Source organism: Papio anubis, chromosome 11, assembly GCF_008728515.1.
Source record: "Papio anubis isolate 15944 chromosome 11, Panubis1.0, whole genome shotgun sequence".
NCBI classification, from domain to species: Eukaryota; Metazoa; Chordata; class Mammalia; order Primates; family Cercopithecidae; genus Papio; species Papio anubis.
The window spans coordinates 71,808,725-71,818,597 of NC_044986.1; positions in this window are offsets into that span (position 1 = coordinate 71,808,725).

Below are 9,873 nucleotides of genomic sequence, written 5' to 3' on the forward strand. Positions count from 1 at the left end.
ATTTGATAGTCTTTTATAGACTTAGGTTTTCTTCATAATAAAGGTAATGATAATAATAGTCATTTGCCAGTTCTTTAAGGTATTCAGGCATTTGAGACAAGAAAGCTCTCTTGTAGAATAGTCCAATTGCTTTCTTAAATAGTATTGGTTTCATTTAGACAGTTTCTAAGCCAGCAAAGGTGTCCATTTTAATGCCAACTTGACAGTTTAACCGTTTGTGTTTGTAAGCGGTTTAGCCTGAATTACCCCATACTGCTATAGAGGAAAATTGTTAGTAACATCAAAGGTCGTAATGCTTCAGGTGATGAATAAGAATGGAAAGAGACTGAGTAGGTTGTTTCTTTTCCCTGTCTTTGAGTAACTCTGAATGACTAAAATTAGTATGAAACTAGGTTTTGGACCCCCCCTTCTCACCCCACCTGGATATAATGCCACCAATTTCAAATAACTAAAATGTGACCAATTACTTTGCTTCAAGTTCTGTACAAATATCTCTGAAATCTGTAAGCCATATTTCAGCTATTCTGGTTTCTAGAATACATTCTGTCCTAAATTAACCAAAGAACTTTTTATTCAGTGTAGTTCATATTTCAGCATAAGGAAGGTTTGTGCCTGATATGGGAAGAGAAAGAACACTATGTTAATTTCATTGTTGCTTCAGGTCTCTTTCAATCTGAAGGACTGGGTTGTCTGGAGAATTGAACATAGCCAAGCAATATTATCAGTTAGTAATGTCATCTTAAAAATGACATTTTTTAAGATGTCAGTTTAAAAATGTTCAGTTTTACTAAGTTTTATTCAGAGGATCTATGTATTATTAGAAAAATGAAGTATTTCTGATACGGAACAAAGAAAGTGGAAACTGGTACTTAATGGGAGAAGCAAAATTAGCTTGGACTAAAACGGACATGTTTTGTTTTGTGAATTCTACCTAAATGTCTCTCTATCCACAGAGAAACTAGTATTACTTGAAGATGTGAAAGTTCCTGTGGTAGCCATACCTTGAAGCACAGTGTTTGTACATAAGTAAATATCTTGATTCTAAATTAAATCCAGATTTAACTAATATATATTATTTTATATCCTTGTTGTATTAAAATGTTTAAAAACACTAAAAATAAAACATTTGAAAGTTGGATTGCAGTTTCTTATTTAAATGTCTTTGCATTATTAATGGAGCTGGCTAGTTTTTTATATAATGAATTTAGTTTTTGCAAATGATTGGCCAGGTGCAGTGGCTCATGCCTGTAATCCTAGCTCTTTGGGAGGCCAAGGTGGGCTGATCACTTGAGCCTAGGAATTCGAGACCAGGCTGGGCAACATGGCGAAACCCTGTCTCTACAAAAAGTATAAAAATTAGCCAAGCGTGGTGGTGCACATCTGTAGTCTCAGCTACTTGGGGGACTGAGGTAGAAGGATCACTTGAGCCTGGGAAGTCAAGGCTGCAGTGAGCCGAGATCATGCCACTGCACTCCAGCCTGGGTGACAAAGTGAGACCCTGTCTCCAAAAAACAAGCAAATGACTGAGCTCTGCAACTTTAAATTTGTGGTACTTAGTCCAGAACTGTGGAGTTGTTAAAATGCTAAGCATTGTCACAGGTGCAGGACCATATCTGCTTGACCCACAACTGAACGTGTCTTCCTGATCACTGCTAATATGTAGCCTCTGTAGTGCTGGCCCAGCTAGTCTTTTTGAGAACTCTGGGAAAAATAGTCCAGAAGAGACCACAAGGAGCTTGGTGAAGTACAAAATGCACTGGGTTTAGACTCTGAGGACCTGGGTATGAGTTGTGTTTCTGACACCGACAAAGTTTTTCTTCAAACCTCCGCTTAACCTTATTTAAGTGGAAAAAAGTGCCTACCACATAGGTTGTATTAAGGACCAATTTATGAAAGTACTGTAGCCTTGCTCATGGAGATGTTAAGATGAGGGTGCTGAGGTAAGAGAGTGCCTCAGAGGAGCTCAGTTGCCACCTTTAGCTGGAACTTTGAAGATGCCCAAATGATAGTTTTAAGGCTTCTGGTAGAGTAGCATGACATTTAAATGCTGTATGTTCTTAGTTCATGGGGCTCCTGTGAGAGCCAGAAATACAGAACCACCACGACCTGCTCATATTCCAGCTTTAGGAGCCCCGGGTCACATTATGAAGTGAATGTCTGTATCTAATGGTTTTTTTTTGTTGTTGTTTTTGTTTTGTTTTGAGACAGAGTTTCGCTTTTGTTGCCCAGGCTGGAGTGCAGTGGTGTGATCTCAGCTCACCACAACCTCCACCTCCCAGGTTCAAGCGATTCTTCTGCCTCAGCCTCCCAAGTAGCTGGGATTACAGGCATGCGCCACCACGCCCAGCTAATTTTGTATTTTTAGTAGAGACGGGGTTTCTCCATGTTGGTCAGGTGGGTCTCGAACTCCCAGCCTCAGGTGATCCGCCTGTCTCGGCCTCCCAAAGTGTTGGGATTACAGGCGTGAGCCACTGCGCCTGGCCTACAAACATATTTTTTAAATTTTAAATGTTTACATTATTTTACTCCAATTGTAGCATATACATATATATGTACATATGCACGTGGTTTCATACCTTATTTCACTTAACATGTTCCAATGCCTTCCAGCCAAGGATGAAGGACTCGCCTTAGTTGAATAAGTTGGGTTTATTGTTTGTTATAATGGAGAATACACACCATGGGGAGTTGTGGGGCATCTCAGTGGGAAGATGTTGGAAAGGATAGGATGTGGGCTTGAGTTACGCAGCTTCTGGGGAAGGTTTAACTGAAGTGGGAATCTGTTCTGATTAGATGGGGGTATTTCTATTATTGAATACCTTAATATATCTTAACAAGGCAGGAGGGGCTGGGCGCAGTGGCTCACGCCTGTAATCCCAGCACTTTGGGAGGCCGAGGCAGGTGGATCACGAGGTCAGGAGTTTGAGACCAGCCTGGCCAACACAGTGAAACCCCGTCTCTACTAAAAATACAAAAATTAGCTGGGCGTGGTGGTGCCCACCTATAGACCCAGCTACTCGGGAGGTTAAGGCAGGAGAATTACTTAATCTACACCATTGGCAAAGCAATGTATTACAGAATTTTTTTATGTTTGCCAATTTCATAGATTTTATTTTATTGATTTAGTTTTTTGAGACAGAGTTTCACTCTTGTTGCCCAGGTTGGAGTGCAGTGGCGCAGTCTCAGCTCACTGCAACCTCTGCCTCCCAGGTTAAAGTGATTCTCCTGCTTCGGCCTCCCAAGTAGCTGAGATTATAGGCACCTGCCACCACACCCTGCTAATTTTTATATTTTTAGTAGAGACAGGGTTTCACTGTGTTGGCCAGGCTGGTCTCAAACTCCTGACCTCAGGTGACCCACCCACCTCAACCTCCCAAAGTGCTGGGATTACAGGCATGAGCCACTGCACCTGGCCTAAATTTATAGATTTTAAAATGGTATCTTAATTCCCTAGCTACAAAAGTAATCTTCAAAAGTGTCTTTTTGTTGTTGTTGTTTTTTGTTTTTGAGATGGAGTCTCGCTCTGTCGTCCAGGCTGGAGTGCAGTGGCGCGATCTCGGCTCTCTGCAACCTCTGCCTCCCAGGTTCACGCCATTCTCCTGCCTCAGCCTCCCAAGCAGCTGGGACCACAGGGGCCTGCCACCACACCCGTCTAATTTTTTGTATTTTTAGTAGAGATGGATTTTCACCGTGCTAGCCAGGATGTTCTGGATCTCCTGACCTCGTGATCTGCCCGCATCAGCCTCCCAAAGTGCTGGGATGACAGGCGTGAGCCACCATGCCCAGCCCAAAAGTGTTTTTAAGATGCAGGACACAGTGGCTCATGCCTGTAACCCTAGCATGTTGAGAGGCGGGTGGATTGCCTGAGTTCAGGAGTTTGAGACCAGCCTGGGCAACACAGTGAAACCCCATCTCTACTAAAATAAAAAAATTAGCCAGGGTGGCAGCGTGCGCCTGTAGTCCCAGCTACTCGGGAGGCTGAGGCAGGAGAATTGCTTGAACCCAGGAGGTGGAGGTTGCAGTGAACCGAGATCATACCACTATACTCCAGCCTGGGGGACAGAGTGAGACTCTGTCTCCCAAAAAAAAAAAAAGTTTTTTTAAAATAGTAATATGATAAGGAATTGGTGGAGTGGTGACAACTTGGTTGGTATGTAAAACTTTCTGGAAACTGCCAACTATGACTTATTAAAGATTATATGACTATAGATTAAAGACTATATGACTATAAGATGTTGAGTGGGAAAAGAAAGATGATTTTCAAATTATACTTTTTCATCTTTTTGTGTGTGTGTGGAGATGGGGGTCTCACTATGTTGGCCATGCTGATCTTGAACTCCTGGCCTCAAGCGATCCTCCCACCTCGGCCTTCCAAAATGCTAGGATTATAGGCATGAGCCACTGTGCCCAGCCAGGAAGATGATTTAGCAGATTGAGGAGTGTTTCTCCTGTTTAATTTTTAACATAGTCTTTGGCCATCTCTTGCCATTGAAAAGTAACAATTTTTTCTGATCATTGTCTTCCTTGAGTAGCTGTAGGAGGCTAAGTCCTGTCTGGTCCAAGGGAAAGCCCAAAGGACTCAGCTGCTGTCTGTTTTAAAGTTCTATAAAGAGTAATGTTGATACTGGTCTGCCTGCAGTAGCTATTTTTGGCCCTACCATCACCTGGAAGACATTCCAAAGACCCAGCTTTACCTGTGGAGGGCTTCATTTTAGATGTGTAGGATCTGAGCTATGGAAGATGTTTTGAAATAATATTTATTAAACATTTATTGGGTACCTATTCTATGCCAGGCACTGTTTAAGTGCTAGTGGTTCAGTGGTAAACAAAACAAAGCCCCGGCCTTCAGGAATCTTACTTTCTAGACAATAAACACATATATGAGGAAAAAAAAGTGTTCCTAGCAGTTGTCAACTAGTAATTGACCTGGGTAGAGTGGCATTCTCCTAATGAACATAAGCAATTCTATAGAGTATCGACGTCAGATGAGAACCCTGCCTGGCTGTAATAGATCCTCTTCACTCACAATCATGCCTGAATGGCAATAAAGACACCGTGCAGCCACAAAAATAGCCCCCTCTCCTGATTAATATGGGCAACTATTATTTATTCCTTCATAAGAATTAAGATTCTGAATTGCCCCAGCTTTCTGAAAGCGCTGAGTCCAGAGCAGCACCCTACTTGGTTGCTTTCCTAAACCTTCCTTAAGAACACCTAACACAAGCCCAAATCCTGTACCAGCCCCACCTAACACTCTCTTACTGAGAGTCCCCTCCCTTCTCCAGGTGTTTAGTCTTTCTCGCTGCAGGAAGTTTAATTAAAAACCTACCTTTGGCTGGGTGCGGTGGCTCACACCTATAATCCCAGCACTTTGGGAGGCCGAGGCGGGTGGATCACTTGAGGTCAGAGTTTGCAACCCGCCTGGCCAACATGGTGAAACCCTATCTCTACTAAAAATACAAAAATTAGCCAGGTGTGGTGGCGGGCACCTGTAGTCCCAGCTACTCACGAGGCTGAGGCAGGAGAATCGCTTGAACCTGGGAGGCGGAGGTTGCAGTGAGCCGAGGTCGTGCCACTGCACTCGTCTGGGCGACAGAGCAAAAACTCCATTTCAAAAAGAAAAAAAAGTGACTGAACGTGAACTTAGAGAAGTAACTAGGCTCTAGTCATACAATCCTTGAAGGTCCTGGTGAAAACTTAAGTTTTGCTTCAAGTGACATGGGAAGCCATTGGTGGATTTGGGTTTTGTGCAGAGGAGTGACTCACATTCCCACCTCACATCTCCATTGTAGCTGGAGTGATATGTGTAGGCCAAGGCAGAGAAGGCCTCCTCCACCCAGCTCTTTCTGTGTAGGCCAATTTGCCTGGCCCTGGACCATGTTATCCTTGAAGGATTCATCAAGTGCTTCTGGGTGCTTTATTAGGAGCATGGAAGAATTGAAAGATGTGCAAGGAGACGAAAGCTGCAGCAGAGCCAAAGGAAAATACGGCATGATCTCAGAAGTGCTGCAGTGGGATAAGACAGCCCCGGATAGAATGGCAGCAGAATTTTTAACTTTTCTTTGCTTAAATTTTTTTTTTTTTTTTTTTAATGCACAGGCTGACAAACTAGAGTTATGAGAACCTTTTTTTGGTTCAGAAGTCAACCTTTGCAGTTGGTCACCAGCAGAGGGTGCCACAAACCTCCAGCAGCCCTTGTGCCTTTGTCACAGGAAGTCACTGGTTTGAACAACATAGGTGTGCATCAGAATCACCTAGCTTGTTAAAACACAGTGCTAAACCCTACCTTCCGCCTAAGTGGGAGGAATTTTTATTTCTGACAGGTTCCCAGGTGATGCTGAGGCTCCCCGTCAGACTGGTTCTTCCTCAGGAAGTGATCAGAACCCCCTGAAGAGCCTTTCACCAACACCCACAGCTTGAAGCAGCATCCCCAAAAGGCATTTCAGAACAGGCTGGAGTGAGGATGCAGGTGTTCCCCAAGCTCCTGAGTTCCCTCCTCCCTCCCCTGGGCTGTTGTGAAAGTACTGAATGCTGTAAATTAGTAAACTCCATACAAATGATCACTGCCAGCATCTTAGCTTTTATTCCTCCCTCCCATCCTTTCATTTTGGTTTCTAATTGTGCATTTTTAGTGTATAGAAGTACAATTTTTTTTTTTTTTTTAGACAAAGTCTTGCTCTGTCACCAGGCTGCAGTGCAGTGGCGCAATCTCGGCTCGCTGCAACCTCTGCCTCCTGCGTTCAAGTGATTCTTGTGCTTCAGCCTCCCAAGTAGCTGGGACTACAGGCACACACCACCACAGCTGGCTGATTTTTTGTATTTTTAGTAGAGACGGGGTTTCACCACGGTGGCCAGGCTGGTCTCAAATTTCTGACTTCAAGTGATTCACCTGCCTTAGCCTCCCAAAATGCTAGGATTACAGTCATGAGCCACCGTGCCCGGCTAAAAATACAATTGATTTTTAATTGCTGGCCTTTTATCCTGTGACAGTGCCAAAGTCATGTAGGAGTTCTTTCATAGATTCGTTAGTGTGTTTACATAGTCATAGACAATCCCATCATTTCTGAATAGCAACAGTTTTATCCTTCCCCCTATTCCATCTTGAACTCTGGTTTCTCTGGTGACCAGAACTAGATCTGCCAACCCCATTCTGTCATGATATTTAGGGGCAGATAACATACCACCAGTTCACAAAGCAACTTGACAGTATTCTGAATCCTAGCAAAGACCACTAAGGACAATGAGGGGAAGACATCTGAAATGATCAGGCCGCTGGCCCTGAAATGAGGGAGACCTAGCCTTGATGAAATAGTTAGTTCTCATTGGCCAGAGCTAGTGAGTGGAACCCCTGCCAGCCCACAGTGGGGAAGTGCCTAGCCTGAGCCTCACCTTGAGCACAGTCCTGCTTCTCTGAGCCAGAGTTTCTGAGTGGGTCCAGTGTCTGAGTTGTGGCATCCGAGGGGACTCTGAGGCGAAGCCTTGGGTGGAACAGGGCTTGGCAGAGGTGGAGGTGGCCCTCAGCCCATTTGATAGGTCAGTGGAAATCGGGAGCTGTGCTCTCTTGGAGTGCTCCAAAAGGAAGGCAGGAGACGGGGTTTCTGATCTAGGCAGCAGGGAGAGTGAATTTGCCCTTTCCTGGACAGTAGTGGAATGGGGCAGATGGCATCTGGGGGGGTGGTGGCAGTATAATGTGTTTGCACCCTCTCTCCCTATATGCTGCTGGGTGTCTTCATAGAGAGGCAAAGGGAGCATCACCTCCCTTGGCCCAACCTTTGCCAAGCCCCTGTTCCTGCAGACTGGCTTCCAGGGTCAGCTCACCAAGCAGCTCCCATTTACACAGCTTCATCTACCCTCTGCTGCTAAACGTAAAGGTAGCCATTGTCTTCTCAAGGCAAATATCAGCAAGCCTTTGGCCTCCCACTCTGGACTCAACCCCTCACCCTCTGCAATCCTTCCTATTAGGAAAGCCATCTAAAGTAGAAATGGCTGCTAATCTCAACTGCCACACTCTAATGGGGCTTGGCTTTCAAGGGGAAGACCTGGGTTCTGTCTCTTAGTCATGATGTAATGGGACTGTGTGTGAGGTCAGGCAAGTCACCAAACTGCACTGTCTCAATTTCCTCCTTTGATATAATGCATGATAATATTTGGAAGGCAGAGAGCATAGTGGTTTAAGGACACAGACTCTGAAGCCAAGTGCCTGTATTCAAATCTTGGCTCCTCCACTTATTAGCTGAATTACCTTGGGCAATTACATAACCTATCTTTCTCTCAGTTTTGAGGTGATTATAGTACTTACCTTCATAGGGTTATTCTGAGGATAACATGCAAAGGATGTAAAGTGTTAAATATTATTATTACAGATGTTAAACATTGCTATTATTACCATATTTTAAGGATATTATAAGGACCTACTGCATTCATATTATAAAAATACTTTGAGGCCAGGCATGGTGGCTCACGCCTATAATCCCAGCACTTTGGGAGTCCGAGGTGGGCGGATCACCTGAGGTCAGGAGTTTGAGACCAGCCTGACCAATATGATGAAATCCCATCTCTACTAAAAATACAAAAATTAAGCCAGGCCCGGTGGCTCATACCTATAATCCCAGCACTTTGGGAGGCCGAGGAAGGTGGATCATCTGAGGTCAGGAGTTCGAGACCAGCCTGGCCAATGTGGTGAAACCCCATCTCTATTAAAAATGAAAAAATTAGCTGGGTGTGGTGGCAGGTGCCTGTAACCCCAGCTACTCGGGAGGCTGAGATAGGAGAATTGTTTGAACCCAGGAGACCGAGGTTGCAGTGAGCCGAGAGCGTGCCACTGCACTCCAGCCTGGGTGACACAGCGAGACTCTGTTTCAAAAAATATATACAAAAATTAGCTGAGCGTGGTGGCATGTGCCTGTAATCCCAGCTACCCAGGAGGCTGAGACAGGAGAATCACTTGAACCTGGGAGGCGGAGGTCACAGTGGGCGGAGATCGTGCCATTGCACTCCAGCCTGGGCGACAAGAGCGAAACTCTATCTCAAAACAAACAAACAAACAAACAAAAAACACTTCTCTTTTTTTTTTTTTTGAGAGAGAGATGGAGTCTTTCTCTGTCGCCCAGGCTGGAGTGCAGGGATGCAATCTCGGCTCACTGCAATCTCTGCCTCCCAGGTTCAAGTGATTCTCCTTGCCTCAGCCTCCCAAGTAGCTGGGATTACTAATTTTTGTATTTTTAGTAGAGATGGGGTTTCACCATGTTGGCCAGGCTGGTCTCCAACTCCTGACCTCAGGTGATCTGCCTGCCTCGGCCTCCCAAAGTACTGGGATTATAGGCATGAGCCACTGCGCCTGGCCTAAAAAACCCTTCTCATTGGTCTCCTGTATCTTGAAAAGCCTAGCTCTACTGCATAAAGAAGTCAGAGTGTATTTTTCCAGTATTCTTGGATGGCATCCAGTTCCATAGTTCCATACTGTTTTGAAGTCTTTTTTTTTTTTGAGACACTCTGTCGCCCAGGCTGGAGTGCAGTGGTGCAATCTTGGCTCACTGCAACCTCCGCCTCCTGGGTTCAAACGATTCTTCTGCCTCAGCCTCCCAAGTAGCTGGGACTACAGGTGCGTGCCACCATGCCCAGCTAAATTTTGTATATTTAGTACAGACGGGGTTTCACCATGTTGGCCAGGAGGGTCTCGATCTCTTGACCTTGTGATACGCCCTCCTTGGGCTCCCAAGGTGCTAGGATTACAGGCATGAGCCACCGGGCCCGGCGAAGGCTTTTTTTTCCACCCATACTTGCTATTTATTTAGTCTTTTGGTTTGGAACAAAAGATAAAGAATTCACAAATGCCACCATCTAAACACCTGTTTCAAATAAAGCATCAGTATC